Source organism: Bos indicus, chromosome 22, assembly GCF_029378745.1.
Source record: "Bos indicus isolate NIAB-ARS_2022 breed Sahiwal x Tharparkar chromosome 22, NIAB-ARS_B.indTharparkar_mat_pri_1.0, whole genome shotgun sequence".
Taxonomy (NCBI): domain Eukaryota; kingdom Metazoa; phylum Chordata; class Mammalia; order Artiodactyla; family Bovidae; genus Bos; species Bos indicus.
In genome coordinates, this window is record NC_091781.1 from 40,468,461 (window position 1) to 40,492,914 (window position 24,454).

The 24,454-nt window shown below is 40.2% G+C and overlaps 1 protein-coding gene across 9 annotated transcripts in view; it reads left to right on the top strand.

Moving 5' to 3' along the window:
- The window catches only part of FHIT (fragile histidine triad diadenosine triphosphatase), a 1,527,031-nt gene that overhangs the window by 462,314 nt on the left and 1,040,263 nt on the right, over positions 1–24,454 (top strand). The gene's annotated exons all lie outside the window — the stretch shown is intronic.

Genomic DNA, 24,454 nt, shown 5'->3' on the forward strand with positions numbered 1-24,454 from the left:
TTGTATTGTTTGTCACTGTACATTTATTCTTTAATTCTTCTAGGTCTTTGTTAAATGATTCTTGCATTTTTTCCATTTTGTTTTCAAGATTTTTGATCATTTTTACTATCATTATTCTGAATTCTTTTTCAGGTAGTTTGCCTATTTCCTCTTCATTTATTTGGACTTCGGTGTTTCTAGTTTGTTCCTTCATTTGTGTAGTATTTCTCTGCCTTTTCATGTTTCTTTTTTTTTTTTTTAACTTATTGTTTTTGAGGTCTCCTTTTCCTGGCTTCAAGGAACGTTGAATTCTTTTTTGAAGAAGGTTGAATTCTTTCTTCCTTTTGGTATCTGCCCTCCCAAGATTGGTCCAGTGGTTTGTGTAGGCTTCATACTGGGTGAGATTTGTGCTGAGTTTTTGTTTGTTTCTTTTTCCTGTGATAGGAAAGACTGAGTGAGGTGGTAATCCTGTCTCCTGATGATTAGATTTGTATTTTTGTTTTGTTTGTTGTTCAGATGTGGCGTCCTGCACAGGGTGCTACTGGTGCTTGGGTGATACAAGGTCTTGTATTCAAGTGGTTTCCTTTGTGTGAGTTCTCGCTATCTGATACTCCCTAGTGTTAGTTCTCTGGTTGTCTAGGGTCTTAGAGTCAGTGCTTCTACTCCAAAGGCTCAGGGCTTGATCTCTCTCTTGTTCCCCATTCTGGAAGCAGCTGCAGCATCATCCTCCCTTCCAAACTTCTGTTCTTCCTTTTTTTTTTTTTTTTCCCCAATTTTGTCAATGGTTTTACTCTGCAAAAGCTTTTAAATCTAGTTAGGTTCCTTTTTTTTTTTTTTTGCTTTTATTTCCTTTGCTTTAGAGATAGATCAAAAAACATTGACCATTTATGTCAAAAAGTGTTCTGTCTGTGTTTCATTCTAGCAGCTTTATAGTATCTGGTCTTACATTTTGGTCTTTAATCCATCTTGAGTTTATTTTTATATATGGACAACTCTTTGTCTCATCTTGGTGAAACAAACTATCAATTCTCAGTTAAAAGAAAAAGAAATTCTGTTACTGAAGGATAAAATCAAGATGGAATTAGTAATGGCTAACTCTCCCTGCTTTAAGACCATCCAGTGTTACATTTCAGTAGTGAACCTCAGTGGGCAAATGAATTACCAAGAACCACTTTTCTTTTAGATTGCACTTGTGTCTGTGTGTCCACAGTTCATTGTCAAATAAAGCCTGTCATTTGGGTGCAGCAGCTTTGCATTTTTAGTCATCTTTTATTTCCCAGTTAGGGCTTCCCAAGTGGCTCCATGACAAAAAAATTCACCTGCCAATGCAGGAGAGGCAAGTTTGATCCCTGGAGAAGGAAAGACCCTGGAGAAGGAAATGGCACCCACTCCAGTATTCTTGCCTGGTGAATCCCATGGACGGCGGAGCCTGGTGGGCTGCAGTCCATGAGGTCTCAAAGTCAGACACGACTGAGTGACAGCATGCACATATCTCCCAGTTACCTATTTGCAACAGGTCTGTTGGACAATATGAACTATCAAGGCTATGATGGTGCAAATGTTTTATGCTCCTCAGGCAGTTTATCTGTTCTGGTAATTGGTACAGTATTTATAATCTTCCTGTCTTTATCCTGAATGTGTGTCTGCATTTAGAACCATAAATTTCTCTGGATTTGAGTGGCTTTTGACAGCATGGTTTTAACTGTAACATACTCTGTTTTTCTGTATCTGTGTATGTGTATGTGTGCACACACATCCATATACATGGATATTTATTCTCACACCCACAAACAGGGTAATTTATAGCATAACACACATACAGGCTTTAAAAATTTTCCCAGCGCCTGTCGTTAACAGTTGAGTATTTTCTCTGTAGTGTGGTGCTGAGTATTACAGGGAGAAACCCCACTGAAGGTGTTTCTTTAGGCAGAAGTAAGGTGAGAAAGTCTTGGGCAGGAAGCCACGAAGATTGGAGCCTGTATGTTCTGTTGTCTGGACATCTCCCAACAGTCCCTGAGAGAGGGTGACCAGATCTTCTGGCCCATTGTGCCTTTGTTGGGAACCACACCACCATCAGGAAGATCTTCGAATCTGACTCATCAGTGAGTACCAATGGGGAGGCACCAATTTTGAAAAGACAATGAAATTTGCAATTGAAGATAACAAAATAATGAAGTAGTGCTTACCTTCTGTTTCTGTTGTCTACTGCTGATTATTTGACTTTATTAGCTTTTATTTATCCTTTAAGGAATTTTTTAAAGAAGTTTTATTTATTTACTTATTTGGCTGCACTGGGTACTTTGCCTTTGTAAAGGGAGACAAAGATTTAGGAAAGTGATACTTAGTTGGGGATTGTCTCATTCATATCACTGGGTGCCTCAGGCATTTTCTATTGTTTTCACATTTTGTTATAAGTATTAGTTTTATGTCTCCTGTCAGATTCTGTGCTTCTTGAGGGCTGAAACTATGCCTTGTGCTTCACTTGTATCTGCAAAGCATTGTTGCATAGCTTAGCATACTACTAGGTTCATGGTTGATGCTCAGTGAATGCTTGTCAGTTGAACTTCTCACAGCGTATGTGTTTAACTCTGCTTAGCTCAGTCATAGGTTGATGGTTTAGTGGGAAATTTGAGTTAAATGTTTCCTTATTTATTCAGCAGCTCAGAGTATCAGTGTATGGGATGATTAGGTAGGTATTTTTTTGTACTTATATCATTGATTTTCATGCTTTATTAATTTTTTTTCTCTTTAATTGAGGAATCCTTTCTTTAATGGACTCCAGTGTGAAGAATGTGTACAGTATGTACAAGAGACGAATAAGGAGTTTCTCTGTTTGAAATGAGTGGAAGTTGAGGTCCCATCCTCAGTGGCCTCCTTGTCATTGCTCCCTCTTCTCTCCTGCTCCATTTCCCTGAACATCCCCAAATCAAGTGGTCAGTGAACCATCTCTGGGACTGATAGGGTATGACTTGTAAGCTGTAAAGAAAGTGTCTTTGAGGGTATTATTACATTCAGTCCATCATTTAAAAAAAAAACAGGCTTTATTTTTCTAGAGAAGCTTAAGCTTTACAGAAAAACTGAGCAGAAATTACAGTTTCTATATATCTCCACCCAGCTTGCCTCCAGTTTCCTTATCATTAGCATCTTGCATTGGTGTTGTACATTTGTTATTACTGGGGGCCCGATACTGATACATTATTATTTACTAAAGTCTCTGTTTCACTTTAGGATTTACTCTTTGTATTTATAAGAGAGCAAAATTCACCACCCTAAAATGTCAGTTTGGAATGCAGATTATATTGAGCCAAAAACAGTCAAAACACCCGGCAAGACATTTTTGACTTTCCCTTAACTGCCTAAAAGAATTTAAATACAGGGCATATTCCCAGAATAAAGCTATCTTCAGAGATATCTGCAGAGACTATGGGCTGATTGTGGTAGTGGTGACTCAGCAGGGTTTAACGATCAGAGTCTGCTTTGTGCTTTCTCTGCCTATCCCAGTAAACATTTGTTTATCAAGCATTTGTTTTTCTATGTCCATGTGAATTGCCTTCCTCCCTTTTGAAGCCCCAACCCACTGCCCTCAACGTCCTCATTTGTTTTTAGCTGAAACTGCTATTTAAGGTGAGGGTTTTGGTCATTTTTAGCAAGTTACTTAGTTTTCCTGGGTCCCTCCTATGTATACATGTTATTAAACGATTGCTTGATTTTTTCGCCTGCTAATCTGTTTCATGTCAACTTAATTCTTAGACCAGCCAGAAGTGTAGAGGAAAATGTCTTCTTCCCTGATATACAATACAGTTAGGTATTTTTTTTTCTTTCTTTCTTTTTAAAAGTCGAAGTATAGTTGATTTACAATGTTATGTTAGTTTTTGGTATATAGCAAAGCAATTCAGCTACATATATTCAGTTATACACAAATATAAATATATATACATATATATATTCTTTTTCATATTCTTTTCCATTATGGTTTGCTACAGGATATTGAATATAGTTCCCTGTGCTATACAGTAGGACCTTGCTGTTTGTCTATTCTATATATAGTGATTTATTCCAGTTCTCTGTGTTTTGAAAAATGCATCGTGTTTTATATCTACCATTATGGTATCATGCAGAATAGTTTCACTGCCTTAAAAAAGCCTTGTGTTCCACATGTTTATCCTGGGGTCCAATACTTTTTTTTGAGGGATTATAGTTGTTTTACAGTGTTGTACAACAAAGCCAATCAGCCATATGTGTACATATTTCGCCTTCCTCTAAGTTGCCACAGAGTACTGAGCTAAGCTCCCTATGCTATATGGCTGCTGCTACTACGTCACTTCAGTCGTGTCCGACTATGTGCAACCCCATAGACAGCACCCACCAGGCTCCCCCGTCCCTGGGATTCTCCAGGCAAGAACACTGGAGTGGGTTGCCATTTCCTTCTCCAATGCATGAACGGGAAAAGTGAAAATGAAGTCGCTCAGTTGTGTCCGACTCCTAGCGACCCCATGGGCTGTAACCTACCAGGCTCCTCTGTCCATGGGATTCTCCAGGCAAGAGTACTGGAGTGGGGTGCCATTGCCTTCTCTGATGCTATATAGCAGGTTCCTACTAGTTACCTGTTTTATACATGGTAGTGTAGATATGTCAATGTTAATCTCCCAGTTCATCCAATCCTCCCCTTCCACTCCAGTGTTCACATGTCCATTCTCTATATCTGCATCTCTACTCCTGCCCTGCAAACAGGCTTTGTACCATTTTTCTAGATTACACATATAAGTGTTAATATATGATATTTGTTTTTCTCTTTCTGGTGTCACTCTGTATGACAGACTCCAGGTCCGTCCACAACTCTACTAATCACCCAATTTCATTTCTTTTTATGGCTAATAATATTCCATTGTATGTATCACATCTTTATCCATTCATCTGTCAGTGGACATTTAGGTTACTTCCATTTCTTGGCTATTGTAAATAGTACTGCAATGAACATTAGGGTGCATGTGTCTTTTTGAATTATGTTTTTTTTTTTTTCAGGGTATATGCCCAGTAGTGGGATTGCTGGGTCATATATGGCAACCCACTCCAGTACTCTTGCCTGGAAAATCCCATGGACAGAGGAGCCTGGTAGGCTGCAGTCCATGGGGTCGCTAGGAGTTGGACACGACTGAGCGACTTCACTTTCACTTTTCACTTTTCACTTTCATGCATTGGAGAAGGAAATGGCAGCCCACTCCAGTGTTCTTGCCTGGAGAATCCCAGGGACGGGGGAGCCTGGTGGGCTGCCGTCTATGGGGTCGCACAGAGTCAGACACGACTGAAGCAACTGAGCAGTAGCATGGTAGTTCTAGCTTTAGTCTTTTTCATACTGTTCTCCATAGTGACTCTATCAATTTGCATTCCCACCAACAGTACAAGAGGATTCCCTTTCCTCTACACCCTCTCCAGCATTTATTGTTTGTAGATTTTTAAAGATGGCCATTCCAACCAGTGGGAGGTGATACCTCACTGTAGTTTTGATTTGCATATTGCTTTATTTTTGGGGGCTCCAAAATCACTGCAGATACTGATTGCAGCCATGAAATTAAAAGACGCTTATTCCTTGGAAGGAAAGTTATGACCAACCTAGATAGCGTATTCAAAAGTGGAGACATTACTTTGCCAACAAAGGTCCGTCTAGTCAAGGCTATGGTTTTTCCAGTGGTCATGTATGGATGTGAGAGCTGGACTATAAAGAAGGCTGAGCACTGAAGAATTCATGCTTTTGAACTGTGGTGTTGGAGAAGACTCTTGAGAGTCCCTTGGACTGCAGTGAGGTCCAACCAGTCCATCCTAAAGGAGATTAGTCCTGGGTGTTCATTGGAAGGACTGATGCTGAAGCTGAAACTCCAATACTTTGGCCACCTCATGCAAAGAGTTGACTCATTGTAAAAGACTCTGATGCTGGGAGGGATTGGGGGCAGGAGGAGAGGAGGATGACACAGGATGAGATGGCTGGATGGCATGACCGACTTGATGGACATGAGTTTGAGTAGACTCCAGGAGTTGGTGATGGACAGGGAGGCCTGGCATGCTGTGATTCATGGGGTCACAAAGAGTCGGACACGACTGAGCGACTGAACTGAACTGAATAATGGATGATGTCTAGCATTTTTTAATGTGCCTCTTGGCCTTCTGTATGTCTTCTTTGGAGAAATGTCTATTAAGGTCTTCTGTCCTTTTTTTTTTTTTTTTTTGATTGGGTTGTTTGTTTTTTTGCTATTGAACTTCATGAACTGTTTGTATATTTTAGAGATTAATCTCCTGTCAGTTGCTTCATTCGCAAATATTTTCTCCCAATCTGAGGGTTGTCTTTTCCTCTCGTTTATGGTTTTCTTTACTGTGCAAGTTTTTCAGTTTAATTAGATTCCATTTGTTTATTTTTGTTTTCATTATTCTAGGCGGTGGATCAAAATGATCTTGCTGCTATTTATGTCAGAGATTGTTCTGTTTTCCTCTAAGAATTTTATGATTTGTGGTCTTATATTTAGGTCTTGAATCCATTTTGAGTTATTTGGTGGGGGGGGGGGGTCCAACATTTTTTAAAGTACACTAATATTCACAAGGGTGGTGATGACAGGGATCAGGTTTGATACTGTAGAAGTTCTGCTCTGTCCCTTCATCACAACTGGAAAAATCTCCAGGTTTATATTGTCAAAGAGGCAAACTGGGATTACCAATGATGAGCATGATCCTCCTCTGTCAACTCAGAAGACCATCTACTGCTTTTGTGTTTGAAGAGCTGTAATTTATCAGTGAAACTAATTGTCGAGGTAAATTTCACCTTAACAATGCCATGTATTGTTAGACTATGTTGTGATATATTTGAATCTAATGTGTATTTATATGTGGGCAAAGGTTACTTTTGACTATTTTCATGTCCAGATTCTAGACCTGTCCTTCCAAATACTGATTTGTGCAAAACATTTTCCTTACTTTGAGAGCCTGTCTTTGACTTTGGCGCACTGCTAACTATGCACGACATTTTTAGAATGACACTGACAATGAATACAAAATATTAATAAACCAACAAGACAAGCAGTTTTCAGAAATCACATTATGTACAGTTAATGCTTAACTGACCTTTTCTGCAGTTACTTAAATCTTTTAAAAATTCATTTAATTTCAAAGGCAGAGTATTATTCTATTTATATGTAAATTGTCTTTAATTCATGCATTGATTTAGAAGACAAATCCAAAAGATCTTTTACCACAAGTGACCTTTTTGACTCTACACTTCTGGGAAAACTGTGAAGTGGTTTCTTGGTGACCCCGGATCCACCTGTGGTACAACATATGCCAAGTCTGTTCTGTGTAAATCACTCACGATTCACACAGCCAACATTGAATTATTAGCGGTATAACTGTTCTAGTTACTATCAGAAGTTCCACAGGACCATTTACGAGGATTTTTTTTTCTTTCTATTTTCATTTTCATCTGACAAATCTAATTAGAAACTTTACTAGGAAATATTGTTGTTTATTCAAAGAAAGGGCTTCCAAGTTGGCACTAGTGGTAAAGAATCCACCCGTCAATGCAGGAGACACAGAAGATGTGGGTTAGATCCCTGGTCAGGAAGATCCCCTGAAGGAGAAAACGGCTACCTACTCCATATTCTTGCCTGAAGAATCCCATGGACAGAGGAGCCTGGTGGACTATGGTCCATTGGGTCACAAAGATCCAAAGGGTTGGGCACAACTGAATGTCTGAGCACATTCAACGAAGACAGAGTTAGGTATTTAGTAGGTATTGCTTCCAAAGACTCTGGATGTCAGAGAAACGCTTAAATTTATATTGGGCTTCCCTGGTGGCTCAGACAGTAAAGAATCTGACTGCAATGCAGGAGACCTGGGTGTGATCACTTTAGGAAATTGTCTAAAGACAGTGCTTCAAAACAAGTTCTCTTTCTTCTGGAGATGCATATAATTCAAAATTGCCTAGTGTTTGTTTTTAATGGATAAAATGCAAATAACTTAAATCTTAACCAATGTAAAACATTGGAAGTAAAGTTAAAACATGCTATACTTAATCACTGTGATTAAGTATCACATGCATGCTTAATCACTCAGTATGTCCGACTCTTTGCTACTCTCTGGACTGTAGCTCATCAGGCTCCTCTGTCCATGAGATTTCCCAGGCAAGAATACTAGAGTGGGTAGCCATTCCCTTCTCCAGGGGATCTTCCCATCCCTGGGATCAAACCCACATCTCCTGCATTGGCAGGCAAATTCTCTACCCCTGAGCTACTTGGGAACAAAAACTTGCCATATATGATACATGTATCATATACACATGCTGCTGCTAAGTCGCTTCAGTCGTGTCCAACTCTGTGCGACCCCATAATGGCACCCACCAGGCTCCCCCGTCCCTGGGATTCTCCAGGCAAGATCACTGGAGTGGGTTGCCATTTCCTTCTCTAATGCATGAAAGTGAAAAGTCAAAATGAAGTCGCTCAGTCGTGTCCGACTCTTAGCGACCCCATGGGCTACAGCCCACTAGACCCTCCGTCCTGCATATCTGTGTGAGTGTCAGCTGCTCAGTCATGTCTGACTTTTTGCCACCCCATGGAATGTAGCCCATCAGGCTCCTCTGTCCATGGGATTTCCCAGGCAAGAATACTGGAATGGGTTGCCATTTCCTTCTCCAGGGATCTTTTGGATCCCAGTATCAAACCAGCATCTCCTGCATTGGCAGGCGGATTCTTTACCACTGCCTCACCTGGGAACCTAGTGGAAGGGTACCAGATACTATTAGAGCATGTAACAAAGTACCCATCCTGGGCTGAGGAATGGAGGAGGGCTTCTCTGAGCAAGTAACATTTAAGCAGTACTCAGAAAAGAAAGAAAGTGAAGTCGCTCAGTCGTGTCCGACTCTTTGCAACCCCATGGACTGTATGTAGCCCACCAGGCTCCTCCATCCATGGGATTTTCCAGGCAAGAGTATTGGAGTGGGTTGCCATTTCCTTCTCCAGAGGATCTTCCCAACCCAGGGATCGAACCTGAGTCTCCTGGATTGTAGGCAGACGCTTTACCGTCTGAGCCAAGGCAGTACTTATAGGAATGGATAAATATGCCAGAAAATATTAGTATGTGTAATAAGCTGTACTAGGGATTTTCTGCTAATTCACATTTCCTGATACTTAGCTCATCCTTCTTAGAGTTGGTGCCGTTTATATAAATATGAATTTTTCAATATAAGAAAGCATTTCCTTTTACACCTGTGATAAGATTTCACCCACATGGGTCATTACATGGAAGCCCCTGCTTTTTATCCCTTCATAGGTAGAAGATGCTGACAAATAGCATATCATACAGTAAGAGGTAGTAAAACATGTCTGTAGGATAGAAGGACCCTTTTTCTTCCCTTTCTTTTGATTTTTTCTTTTCTTTTATTATATTTCCTTCCCCACTCCTTCATTTCCTCCCTGCTTTTTTTTTTTTAATTGACTTTCCCTTTTAAGATGATTACCAGGATTCTGAAAGATGAAAGAAACCCTCTGATTTTTCCCCATGGATTAAACTTCTCACTAGAACTTGAAAAACCAGGTAGTATTTTTAAGCTGTAAGAATGCCTCTGGCTTCTCCTAGCCCTTTGTGAATTAACTCAGAGAATGTACTGAAGTTAATTTTTAAACTCATTGAATTGTATTTAAACCCATAAAAATGTATTTTTTTTTTCTAGATCAAATTAGTAATAGATAGACATGGCCCTTGATGGAATGGGAAAATCATCTCATTGATTCATATACTCATTCATTCATTCTTTATTCACAAGTATTTATCAAATCTTTACTTTGTGACAGGGCTAGTGCAAGGCACTAATGATACAAAGATGAAAAAGATGTATATGTCTTCATGTCTATCTTCTCTCACATTTGTCTAGAACAATACCAGCTTTTTCAGATGATAATTACAATTGTATGGAAACATCAGGCACATATTCCATGCCAGGCACCATTTTTAGCATTTGATATACATGTCTTCATCATGTCCCTATGAGGTAGGTTCTATTATTATTCCCATTTTATAGATGAAGTGAGACTTAGGTGAAATAACTTATAAGAGGTCAGTTATTGGCAAGTAGCACAGCTAGAGTTTGAACCATCTGCATTCTAAAGCATATTTACATTTCTTCCTGAAATCCTTATGAGTAATTTAGTAACTTGAGGAATTTCAGTTTAAGATGTCAAACTAAAGTAAACTTATAAAACTTAAAAGGTGTTTTAAATTCCTGGAAGTTGCTTACTGGTCATGGTCTTGTTTCTTGGTTTCCTACCGGAAAACATCTATCGACAGGATTTTGTAGATGAGAAAATTCAGGAACCTGGTAGTTAAGTAACTTGCCCAAGGTCAAGTTGTTGGAAAGAATATGCTTGGGATTCACCCAGAGCTGCTTATTTTGAACGATCATGCTCTCCTTCTAAAAAGGAGCTATATTTTTAAAAAATATTTCTATTTTTTTTAGTACTCACTCATGCCGAATGTAGAAATGTTACAAAACACATTCAAATGAATAACAACAACAAAAATAAACAAGACAGTGAATTTTTCTTCTGTCTCTATCACCATAGATATTCCTATCAGTTCACTTCAGTCGATCAGTTGTGTCTGACTCTTTGCGACCCCATGGACTGGAGCATGCCAAGCTTCCCTGTCCGTTACCAATTCCCGGAGCTTACTCAAACTAATGTCCATAGAGTCAGCGATGCCATCCAACCATCTTATCCTCTGTCGTCCCCTTCTCCTCCTGCCTTCAATCTTTCCCAGCATCAGGGTCTTTTCAAATGAGTCAGTTCTTTGCATCAGGTGGCCAAAGTATTGGAGTTTCAGCTTCAGCATCAGTCCTTCCAATGAATATTCAGGACTGATTTCCTTTAGGATGGACTGGTTGGATTTTCTTGAAGTACAAGGGACTCTTAAGAGTCTTCTCCAACACTGCAGTTCAAAAGCATCAATTCTTTGGCGCTCAGCTTTCTTTATAGTCCAACTCTCACATCCATACAAAACTACTGGAAAAACCATAGCATTGGCTAGACGGACCTTTGTTGGCAAAGTAATGTCTATGCTTTTTAATATACTATCTAACTTGGTCATAACTTTTCTTCCAAGGAGCAAGCATCTTTTAATTTCATGGCTTCAGTCACCATCTGCAGTGATTTTGGAGCCCCCAAAATAAAGTCTGACACTGTTTCCCTTGTTTCCCCATCTATTTGCCATGAAGTGATGGGACCAGATGCCATGATCTTCATTTTCTGAATGTTGAGTTTTAAAGTAACATTTTCACTCTCCTCTTTCACTTTCATTAAGAGGCTCTTTAGTTCTTCTTTGCTTTCTGCCATAAGGGTGGTATCATCTGCACATCTGAGGTTATTGATATTTCTCCTGGCAATCTTGATTCCAGCTTGTGCTTCATCCAGCCCAGCATTTCTCATGATGTACTCTGCATATAAGTTAAATAAGCAGGGTGACAATATACAGCCTTGATATACTCCTTTCCCGATTTGGAACCAGTCTGTTGTTCCATGTCCAGTTCTAACTGTTGCTTCTTGACCTGCATACAGATTTCTCAGGAGGCAGATCAGGTGGTCTGGTATTCCCATCTCTTTCAGAATTTTCCACAGTTTGTTGTGATCCACGTAGTCAAAGGCTTTGGTGTAGTCAATAAAGCAAAAATAGATGTTTTTCTGGAACTCTTTTGCTTTTACAATGATCCATTGGATGTTGTCTATTTAATCTCTGGTTCCTCTGCCTTTTCTAAATCCAGCTTGAACATCTGGTTCATGGTTCATGTCCTGTTGAAGCCGGACTTGGAGAACTTTGAGCATTACTTTGCTGACATATGAGATGAGTGCAATTGTCGGGTATTTTGAGCATTCTTTGGCATTGCTTTTCTTTGGAATTGGAATGAAAACTGACCTTTTCCAGTCCTGTGGCCACTGCTGAGTTTTCCAAATTTGCTGGTATATTGAGTGAAGCACTTGAACAGTATCATCTTTTACAATTTGAAATAGCTCAACTGGAATTTCATCACCTCCACTAGCTTTGATCCTAGTGATGCTTCCTAAGGCCCACTTGATTTCACCTTCCAGAATGTCTGGCTCTAGGTGAGTGATCACACCATCATGATTATCTGGGTGGTGAAGATCTTTTTTGTATAGTTCTGTGTATTCTTGCCACCTCTTCTTAATATCTTCTGCTTCTGTTAGGTCCGTACCATTTCTGTCCTTTATTGTGCCCATCTCTGCATGAAAAGTTCCCTTGGTGTCTCTAATTTTCTTGAAGAGATCTCTAGTCTTTCCCATTCTATTGTTTCCCTCTATTTCTTTGCACTGGTCACTGAGGAAGGCTTTCTTATCTCTCCTTGCTATTCTTTGGAACTCTGCATTCAAATGGGTATATCTTTCCTTTTCTTGCAGGAGAAGGTGAGTGCATGTCCTAATGAATGCGCATTGTGAGTATTTTCCTCCACTCTTTGGTACCTGTGCATTGGTTTTGTTTCTAGCCTGAAGCTGTTCCCTCCTGGAGGAAAGGGACAATTTCATTTAGTTCTGTCTCCCATAGCACCTGTCCCCCTTACTAAACATATGGTAAATTCTCAGTAAATACTTGTTGCTTTAAATTGAATTCAAATCACCCACTGCCCATCATACACCCCTTTTGCAACTACAGGATAAAACAACACAACCCCAGAGGCCAGAAGAAGGAAGGGAATCCTGTTTTTCTATCATTCTCAAATTCCTTCCCCCTGTGGCTGGAAAACTGCTCAATTGTGCTTTTGTCTGGGATGAAACTCAGAGGACACCAAGGTCAGCTTTCAGATGCGGCTGAGAACAAAGCAGCAGCCGTGAATAAATTCCCCACCAGTCCCTGGCCTATATCAGGAGTCCGGTAAATGTTGGAAGACTGCATCAAGGAGCCACTTCCCTCCATGGGGGTCTAATGGTGCACTGTCTGCCTGCAGTGAACAAAACGGGCTCATGGACTTCTTCCAGCCTACAGATTCCATAAGATATGTACCATCTCCCAGTTACCAAGGATCTCAGTCGCCATACCCAATCCTAGGGTCATCAGTCTTTCATGAAGCTCCCACTCCCGCATTGACAGGACACATTTGCAACCTCTGAAGCCTTACTCCTCTGACACTTTGGACTATCAGTTCAGTTCAGTCGCTCAGTCGTGTCCGACTCTTTGCTACCCCATGAATCGCAGCACGCCAGGCCTCCCTGTCCATCACCAACTCCCAGAGTTCACTCAGACTCACATCCATCGAGTCAGTGATGCCATCCAGCCATCTCATCCTCTGTTGTCCCCTTCTCCTTCTGCCCCCAATCCCTCCCAGCATCAGAGTCTTTTTCCAATGAGTCAACTCTTCGCATGAGGTGGCCAAAGTACTGGAGTTTCAGCTTTAGCATCATTCCTTCCAAAGAAATCCCAGGGCTGATCTCCTTCAGAATGGACTGGTTGGATCTCCTTGCAGTCCAAGGGACTCTCAAGAGTCTTCTCCAACACCACAGTTCAAAAGCATCAATTCTTTGGCACTCAGCTTTCTTCACAGACCAACTCTCACATCCATACATGACCACAGGAAAAACCATAGCCTTGACTAGACGGACCTTTGATGGCAAAGTAATGTCTCTGCTTTTGAATATGCTGTCTAGGTTGGTCATAACTTTCCTTCCAAGGAGTAAGCGTCTTTTAATTTCATGGCTGCAGCCACCATCTGCAGTGATTTTGGAGCCCCAAAAAATAAAGTCTGACACTGTTTCCACTGTTTCCCCATCTATTTCCCATGAAGTGATGGGACCAGATGCCATGATCTTCGTTTTCTGAATGTTGAGCTTTAAGCCAACTTTTTCACTCTCCTCTTTCACTTTCATCAAGAGGCTTTTGAGTTCCTCTTCACTTTCTGTCATAAGGGTGGTGTCATCTGCACATCTAAGGTTATTGATATTTCTCCCCGCAATCTTGATTCCAGCTTGTGCTTCTTCCAGCCCAGCGTTTCTCATGATGTACTCTGCATATAAGTTAAATAAGCAAGGTGACAATATACAGCCTTGACATACTCCTTTTCCTATTTGGAACCAATCTGTTGTTCCATGTCCAGTTCTAACTGTTGCTTCCTGACCTGCATATAGGTTTCTCAAGAGGCAGGTCAGGTGCTCTGGTATTGCCATCTCTTTCAGAATTATCCACAGTTTATTGTGATCCACACGGTCACAATAAACTGACCTTTTCCAGTCCCGTGGCCACTGCTGAGTTTTCCAAATTTGCTGGCATATTGAGTGCAGCACTTTTACAGCATCATTTTTTAGAATTTGAAAAGCTGAACTGGAATTCTATCACCTCTACTAGCTTTGTTCATATTGATGCTTTCTAAGGTCCACTTGACTTCACATTCTAGGATGTCTGGCTCTAGATGTGTGATCACATCATCGTGATTATCTGGGTCATGAAGATCTTTTTTGTACAGTTCTTCTGTGTATTCTTGCCACCTCTTCTTAATATCTTCTGCTTGTCTTAGGTCCATGCCATTTCTGTCCTTTATCGAGCCCATCTTTCCATGAAATGTTCCCTTGGTATCTCTAATTTTCTTGAAGAGATCTCTAGTCTTTCCCATTCTGTTGTTTTCCTCTATTTCTTTGCATTGTTCGCTGAGGAAGGCTTTCTTATATAGACCATATCATATCAAGTCTTTACTAATTTGTAAATGTTCAATTAAATAAGCCATGTTGGTGCTTCTTCACCCTCTAGTGACCTGTTGATGGGCCCTCAATGATAAAGTGTGGCAAGCGATCCCATATTCTCCCCTTTTCAGTTTGGCTCCAAATTTCCCCTTCTAGCCTGACTCAGTTAGCCAAAGCAGAGAGCAAGTGAACTTGGCACTAATGAGAGATTGCTCAGATTAGCATTGTGCTTGTAAACAACTTCTCTCTATAAGATAGGGTTAATTTTCTCTCTGTGATTGTGTTTCCTTTATACCGCCTCTCTCCAGCATTGTCAATTCTGCCTCTGATCCCTACCTCACAGCCTTAGTCTTTGGGTTTCCCTTGGACCAGCTCTAGTCTGGGATTTTTCTGTACAGGCTCTCTTGCATCATTCTAGTCTCATAGGCTACTTCTCCTGTAAGGCCTTCCTTCATCACCTGAGCTAAAGGATCATCTTTCTTCCCAACCCCTTGTAAGTCACTCTCTATGACATCACCTGTTTTATGGACTTCATCCTAATACATACTAAAATTAGTTTGAGGGCTGAGAACCAGAGGTGAAACCCCTCTGCATGGGGTCCTAATATTTTCCCTTGACAAGTTCTTCAACTTTGGGATTAACTTTCTTTTTTTGCAACTTTATATCATGTATTCTGTTTTTTAAAATGATAATGCCTTTAAAATACTATAAAACGAATTTTGGATAAGTTATCAGATCAGATCAGATCAGTCACTCAGTCGTGTCCAACTCTTTGCGACCCCATGAATCGCAGCACGCCAGGCCTCCCTGTCCATCACCAACTCCGGGAGTTCACCCAGACTCACGTCCATCGAGTCAGTGATGCCATCCAGCCATCTCATCCTCTGTCATCCCCTTGTCCTCCTGCCCCCAATCCCTCCTAGCATCAGAGTCTTTTCCAATGATTCAACTCTTCGCATGAGGTGGCCAAAGTACTGGAGTTTCAGCTTTAGCATCAGTCCTTCCAAAGAAATCCCAGGGCTGATCTCCTTCAGAATGGACTGGTTGGATCTCCTTGCAGTCCAAGGGACTCTCAAGAGTCTTCTCCAACACCACAGTTCAAAACCATTCGGTGCTCAGCCTTCTTCACAGTCCAACTCTCACATCCATACATGACCACAGGAAAAACCATAGCCTTGACTAGACAAACCTTTGTTGGCAAAGTGGCTTATTACTTTACTTCCATCTTTCATCATTCAGGAAAGCAGTACCCTCTCCTGTTATTTGTAGAAGAACTTATGCTTTTCTAAAAGCCATCAAATTATTTTATCTTCTACTTTTATCATAGACTTTGCAGTTGAGAGAGCTAGTAAAATCATACGAACTTTGTCATGAGGTGATTGGGCCCTAGAGAAGTCAAGTGGCTGTAAATTTATCTCTTTTTTAACTTTAAATGTAGTGAAGTACTGCAGGTGATGGCCTTGTTTCCTGTGACTCATACCCCTTCTCCTTTTCTTACTCTTTCTGCTCTTTTAGTATTAACCTCCTTACTAATCTTTCCTACCTTAGGATCTGGTATGCCATTTTTCCCATTTTCAATGATTTTGCCTAGGTCTTCTTGTAGGTCTGATTTGAACTCTGTGCAGTCCAAGGGACTCTCAAGAATCTTCTCCAACACCACAGTTTTAAAAAGCATCAATTCTTTGGTGCGCAGCTTACTTTATGGTCCAAATCTCACATCCATACATGACTAGTGGAAAAGCCACAGCTTTGACTAGAGGGACCTTTGTCAGCAAAGTAATGTCTCTGCTTTTTAATGTGCTGTCTAGATTTGTCATAGCTTTTCTTCCAAGGAGCAAGCGTCTTTTAATTTCATGGCTGAAGTCTCCATCTGCGGTGATTTTAGAGTTTTTGAATGTTGAGTTTTAAGCCAGTTTTTTCACTCTACCCTTTCACTTTCATCAAGAGGTGCTTCAGTTCCTCTTAGTTTTCTGCCATAAAGGTGGTGTCATCTGCATATCTGAGGTTACTGATATATGAGTTTGAAGACTATTTAAAAAGAATTATTAAACTGGTGTGAATGGGTTCAGAAATGCTTTCTCTATTCTTTTGGCATTCTTCCTCCTGGGGAGTATAATTGTATCAGAAACAAATGTCAGTCCTTAGAGTCAGGAAACCTGGATGTTTTCCTTACTTTTTCAATTATTTGCTATTTGATCTTGGTAAACTCACTTCTGTGCTAAGTTTTGGTTTCTTCTTGTATAACAGAGGTTTTAAAACTTTCCTTATTTAAAAGCCAGTGTTACTATTTGTTGAAATGATGGTCTTACTTAGATTTTTTTTTTAAAAAAAGATTCTGGTTGAAACAATGTCATGGGCTTAGTACACGATGACACAGTTTGGAAATCAGTGATCGATAATGGACATAATGATACTACTCTGCCTGACTCTCTATATCCTCCTTAGGATAAAATAAAGTATATGAAAGAATTTTATAAAATTGACTTTGTTCTATTGTGATGTCCTCATGAAGATTTCATACCTTCCTTAAGTTCATCCATCAAACATGAAACTACAAACGCAGACTGAAAATTTTAAAGTCTTAAAATTGAGCAGCCATATTGTGGTTTAGGAATGTTTTAATTCAACAAGAGGACTGAGTGTAGAAACGCTTGGGAAAACACCAATCAAGAAGGTTATTGAAGGCAAAATGAGGATGCAACTATATGAAAGGAGATGGTATTAAGCCAGAAATTGGGCTGGCATTGTTTGGCATTAATTAAACTTGTAACGAGTCACAATAATTCCACTGTAACCCATCTGGGAAGCTATAATCTAGTTCCCAAGTGAAATAAACCGTGAGGCCAAAGGCCAAATAGTTTAACAAAAGGGAATTAGATGATTATCTTGTAAACTAGAGGAGCAATGATATTGTGGATTAATTAGAGAGCTTGCTAGGAAGCTCAAGTTACAGCAAGAGTTTTAAAGCAGTTGCCTGGTCATTTGCAAGATGTTGGAAAGGTTTTATTTATGAGAAAAAAGAAGTACCAAATGGCCACTGACATTTAAAGGTTGAAACTCAGGGAAAACATAAATGCTGCAATGCCACACAAATGGTAGTTGGGGGGAAATGCTGGGGAGAATGATTTAATATAGTGTTTATAGAGACCAATGGAATAAACAAAGAGTATTTCATTAGTGATCAGGAAATTGCACTGACAGGTATTAGACACCCTACGAACAGGGGATTAAGTCTAAGGAGATGCTTATGCTTAACTGAACACAGATTTAGAGAGTGCACTAATAAATAGATATTCTGGGTTTTGATCTTGGGTTAACTGTTCAGTTTCAACTGTTGTGACATTTCTTTGATTTGACTATTGCTGAGCAGATCATAACTGTTAATGTCTATCTTTTTCCCTGAAATATTTGATTAAAGTTTAATGGTTTTCCCTGAACATTCTCTCATTACTTTTGTATGACACGCCATAGGAAACTGATAATTTTGTTCTGATTAGTGACTTTACCTACTCTGGTTGGTGACTTTATGAATCTGTGGTACCTAAACAAATAAATAAGAGATGTGAACAATACACATAGTCTGTCATTGGTTTGTTTAATTTTTATCTCAGTGATAATCTGCATGTTTCTGAGTACCAGATTACTAACCCAAGTCCTGCATACACATCGTAGGGACAAAATCATTCTGAGTTTCAACTGTAGCTTTTTCCCCTGAAGAAAGCAGCTTTTCACAGGACAGTCTGGACAAACTTACTGGTTCAACTTTGAGTTAGAAATCTTTGTAAATCGTTCTATACCAACTTTGTTTTTTTCTCCTTACAACACTGTTAAGAATCTGTCATCAGTGCCTGCACTAATCCTTGGTTGCCTGGATTGAGCACTCCTCTGATTTGCCTAAGGAAAAGAGCCAAAATTGTGTCTACAGATTTTCAGTTTGATGACACCTTGGCTTAATGAAAATTCTTGAAGAAGAGAATGTGGTGTTTTTTTTTTTTTTAAGTTCCAAGCTGGTAAAAATGAACAGTTTTGCATAAGAAATAAATCCTTAGCATTAAGATAAATGAGAAGCACCGATGATGTGAAACTAAGTTTGCTTTGACATAGATAAGGGAGCTAAGTAGGATTCTATGGGAATTCACACACTGGATCTAAATCTCTTTTTAATTACTGCATCAAGAAATATGCTTTTCCCCTCTCATGACTATTCAAATACTTTCCTTTAGCACTTTTTAAACAAAAACAACCTTTTTCAGTGACCTAGTTTGACCATGTGCTCTTTAACTGGAAGCCTGGGAAGGAAGTGAGACCCTCCTCTTACTGGGATGTGCCATGGAGGTCCTTACATTTTTCCTGAGTTACTTGGTCACTCACCACTTTAGGGAGTGGGACCATTCCTGGCATCCTCAGATGCTTAACACCCAGACCACTCGGCTCCTATTTTGAAATTACTCTGACGGATTTCTTAACACGTTGGAAGAGCTATTCAGATTATAACCCTAAAAAGCAGATGAAAAGATTTTGTTTTTACTTTATTTAATTGATTGTTTTTGTTTGGCTGCTCTGGGTCTTCATTGCTTCGCGTGGGCTTCCTTTAGTTGTGGTGCATGGGCTTCTCATTACAGTGCCTTCTCTTACAGCAGAGCACGAACTCTAGGGTGTACAGGCTTCAGTAGTTGTGGCTCATGGGCTCTAGAGATTACATGATTTTTGAAAAATGGGATAGAGACATAAATAATTGGGTTCAAAACACTGGTGTGTCCAGGGATATTCTTACAACTCAAAAGATAAATTAAGAGCTAGGCTTTGACCTCGCCAAAAATGTTGCCGTGTTGACTGACAGGAAAGTGTATTTCATACAGTAAGTAGGCTAGCCTTAGGCTAGGAAAGAAGATTGAGTTGGAAAAGGAATGCAGGTGGGATTCCAGAAATAAGAGTCAGTTTCATTCATTACTTAGGGCTTAGAAGTAAAAGAGGGCAATGGAGAGTCCACAGAAATATATTACTAGATTAGAGTTTCCTGAGAGGGAAATGTTAGGTTGTGAATGGCTGTAAGTTATTCACCTGGCTTTTGGAAGTAGGAGAAGGAAAATACAGTCAGGGGTATTAGTTGCAGACACCAGAATCTATGCTGGCTAGTTTAAATAGAAAATGAATTTATTAAAGGGTATACAACATTTCAGATTCCCACGTGGCTCAGTGGTAAAGAATCTGCCTGCTAAGCAGGAGATGCAGGTTGGATCTCTGGTTTGGGAGGATTCCCTGGAGAAGGAAATGGCAACCCACTCCAGTATGCTTGCCTGGGAAATCCCACAGACAGAGGAGATTGGCAGGCTGCAGTCCATGGGGTCACAAAGAGTTGGACACGACTTAGCGACTAAATAACAATGACACTGCAGCATTTCAAAGAATCATTGGGAATCCCAGAGATTCAGACTTGAGGCTAAGCTTCTGGGACTAGTGCCCAAAACTATACTGCAGAATTGGCCTGGTAAGAAAATGTCTATTGACACAGCAGCTGACTGTAGAGCCATGCTATGGAACTGACTAATGTGGGGATTTTCACCATCCATTCACTGAATGCCAGAAAGTTTTCTCAATTGTAACCCCCATAGATACCAAGGATTTAATTTTACCACAATTTCCCCTAAGATCCCTGAAAGCAAGACACCTCTCCCACTGCCTCCACCAGCAAAATAGCTTCCAGCCTACAGTTGTTATTTCTTTTCTTCTCATTTCTCACTTGTTCATTTCAGTGAGTGGACTGAGACAACCTTTAAATTAACTTGCATTTTTGGTTGAAATACAATTTACTTTATGTGAAAATGCTCCCATAATCATTATTCTATCTTATAAATGATAAATATTTATTTATTTAAACTAAAGGTGGAATCTGTGCTAACATTTGTAAGTTCATCTCAGGATGTGTGTTTTGCAAAGCAAATGGCTCAGTGATAAATTTAAGTTTGGGAAATGTTGGAATAAAGAAACAAAGTTTCTTTAATTTAGGATTAGGATGAATATGGAAAACATCCAAAAGGATATTGAATATGCCACATTTCCTAAAAAAGTATTTGGGCCACAGAACTTTTTTTTTTTTTTTAACAAGGGAACATGTTCTAAGGAATGCAGTTTGAGAAACAACATTATGTTCAGGCAGTCCGAGTGTGGACTGGAAAAGAATTTCAAACTTGGAACATTTCAGAAGGGAGTGAGTTTGTTAAGAGCAAGGCACTGTGAGTGCAGTGGGTCGAACTCCTGACAGACTATTGAGAGCTGGCCTGCTAACCCTGAGTTAGTAGCAAATTTATACAGCCTCAAGACAAAATTCCTGCTGAAAGGTTGGCATTAGATGATTGGTTAGGGCACTATAAGGATGAGTACTGGAGTGGGTGTTTTTACCTAATATGGCTCAGGAAGACTGCTGGTGATGATCAGGGGGTCTTTAGGTAAGATTACCAAGGGGCTCAGTGGGGCTCAGTCAGCTTCAGAGTGACCTTGATTCTGGGCTCCTCTTCTGTGGTCTTGGTACAGGGCCTCACACCTGTGGCCTTGAGGCAGGACTCATCACATTAGACTGTGACCTCTTTGAGGAAAAGGATTGTGACTTACTTATCTCTGTCTTTCTACTACTTAAATCGGTGCCTGGCGTATAGTGACATTTATTGAGTTGATCAAAACGATGTAGGGAAAAACAATCTCTTTTCAACCCTATTTCCCACTGCTGTTTTTATTTATAGGAAGACCATAATCTCTGGAGTCAGACTTCAATTTCTTGCATCTCTTGGAGTCTTGAATTTCTGGTGTATCATTTGAAAAGACTCCTCTGTTAAGTGTTACCTTTCGAGTTTGGGACAATGGAATTCCAGGGGGCAAATTGTGATAATGTGTTACAGGTTAAAGTTATTAATGTATGGGTATCCCTGATCTTCACAGTTTCCCTAACTTCCACACAGAAAGAATTTGTTTTCCCTTGGTAAACTTCCAGATCCTCTCAAAACTAAAGAAAGTGGAAGAAAACGAAAGAGATTGAGAGGTTGCATTGAACTAGGTAATAAAGAGTTGAGAGATGAAGAGAGAGAGCAGGACACAGGGCCCAGCTTGGGTGAGAGCATTTGAACAAGGGCCAGGAGGAAGAGCATTTGTGAGCCAGCTGCCAACCTCATGAAGAAACTTGGGAAAAGCAGCCATGCAAGAGAATCACTGTAGAGTGTTTTATATGCTTCATATGCATTAAAAATGAACTCCTTCCTTTCACAGTTTGTCATGTGTCCGCATGAAAATGAGAAGAGCTTTCTGGATCCTGGATTGCATTTCTCTCTCTGTGACATGTTAGTGTGACTGGATCACATAGATCCTAGGACTTTTAGTGAAATCACATTTAATTCTCTATTTTTCTCTCTATTCCACCCCCCCACCCCAGCTTTTCCCTCAACTTTCCCCACTATCCTCATTCCCTAGCTAAAATTACTGGGCTTCAAATCATTGGATGACATCATTCTGTTTTAAGCACTGATATTAATTCTTGTTAGGAAGGGAACTTGGTCCACATTTGGTATACCTGTGAGTCTGTGGCAAATTCCTTTTTGAGAAGGTGACCACTCTCCTGGTGTCTAAACCTCCTAAACTCCCTTTTGCTAAAGTAGCAGAAAAAAATGGCCACTTGAGGTTTTCTGATGATGTGTAAGATAGCACCATTTTAGGTGGTACAGCTTTTAGCGCCACTCCTCACTTAATGGGAGATCATTGGCACTGGTTTTGACAGTGTGTTTAGAGTTTTCTTGTTTCAGTTTCCTAGGAACTTCCATCCCCAGTGCCAGTCTTTTGTCTTTGAGCTTTAAATCTTGTAGTTCCTCTGTTTGCCTTCTGATATCCACTCATCTAACCAGCTGAAAGAAGGGAAGTTAACTTCTGCTTTGCCAGGGCCAGTGCAGTTGATGCAAAGATCTGACTGCCTGCCTAGCTTGTGAAAGGCAGATGTTTGCATCTGAAAATCCTGACTTTGATGCTAACGTGACAGTGTGGTACTTTCCTTCCATTTGTACTTTCTTTGATTTCAAGTATAACTGAGTATGACCTTAGTCTCATCCTCGGTTTTTTTCATACTTAGTCAATGCTCCTTTGTGCTTTACTTTATAAATATCATATAGGATGAGTCAAAGCACTCATTTGTTTTCCCAAAGAACTATTGTAATATCCTACAATTTAGAAATAGGAAGTCATAGAAGAGTTAGGGTGAACCATGTTTTCATACTCTTTCTTAGGCATGCGTCCTTCCCAGGCTGGGTTTGCACTGTCACAGCTTAAAAGCAACGGAAGTTACGAGTGCCTTTACCCTGCAGTCCACTGTGCCACTGTTGATGCAGTCCGGCCACTTACCCACCCACCCATCTACTCAAGGCTGAAGAAATCCTGTTTCAATTTGAAATTGACCCTCTGGCTCTGTTTCTGAAAGATAGCCTGGGACTTTTCTGCATCCTTGACTGGATTGTTGCAAAACCACTTTGGCAGATACAATTAAAGTGTATGTAACATGTGTTTGTGGTGTGTGCGTGTGTGTGTGTGTGTATGCACGCTTGTTTTCCTACCCAGATAGGACAGTCTTGCCCTGAGGAATTGATGATATGCCCCATCAACTCTAAGCCCCTTGGGGATTGGTGGGAGTAACAGGTGGAGGGAGCATAGCAGAATGGAAAGTGTGCCAGACTGGATGTCAGCAGATGGGCTTTCCGATCCTGCTTGTACCAACAGTTTGCTATGTGACCTTGGGCAACTTACTCAACCTCTCCAGGAGTCCATTCTCTCACCTGGAAAGCAGAGTTAATAATACATGCCCTTCTTAACTCAGAGGGCTAGAGGGCAAATAAAGTGAGATTGTGACTGTTTGGGAAGTTTGAAAGGGGTGGTAAACCCAGTTTTCTGCAAATAAACTTCAGGGTGCCTTACAGAGGGATATCTTTATCTGAAGTAAAAGGCACTATTAGAGGGAGTAGCTAATGTGAAGTAGCCTTTCACTCTGTTTCAAAATAAAATGCAAGCCTGGGCAGGAGAGCTAATAAGCCTGTAAGACGAGAATCTTCACTTGTTTATGTGCCGGGCAAGGTGCTGATACTGTCAGTAAAACCAGTCATAACGGTTACCTGATCATGTTGCCATTCTTCTTTAGCAAATGTATCATCAAAGAACACAGCCTGTCACCTGCCATGTAATTTGGTGGTTAAGGGCATGGGCTTTGGCATCATTCACACCTCAGTTTGAATCCTGGTTTTGCTACTTACTAGCTGAATGCCTTGGGACACGTTCATCTCTTTAATCCTTAGTTTTATTATTTACAAAATGGACAAAGTAGCACCTGCCTCTGTAGAGTAGGGATAATGCATTAAAGTGCTTCACATGCTTCCTGGTCATAGTAAGGACTAATGAATTATAGTTATTAATAGCTAACAGTAGCTGTGGGGGGTATGGTTGAATATTTTTTCCCCTTGTGCTTTTCTGAACTTCCAAGTGTTTCATAATGACTTTCCCCCCCAGCTTTGTTAAGATATAATTGACAAATAATATAATGACTTTTTAATGGTCAAATTTAAAGGTGCTGGTTATTGTAAACTAATGCAACCATGAATGAAGAATAATTATGTTCAGAAATTGTTGCAGTGAGTCTGTCATGATTGCTTCCTAACATTTCCACTGGGCTTTACAACTTACACAGCACTTTAACAGATGTTGTCTCATGCATCCCTTATAACCAGCCTGTGGAGTCAATACTAGTC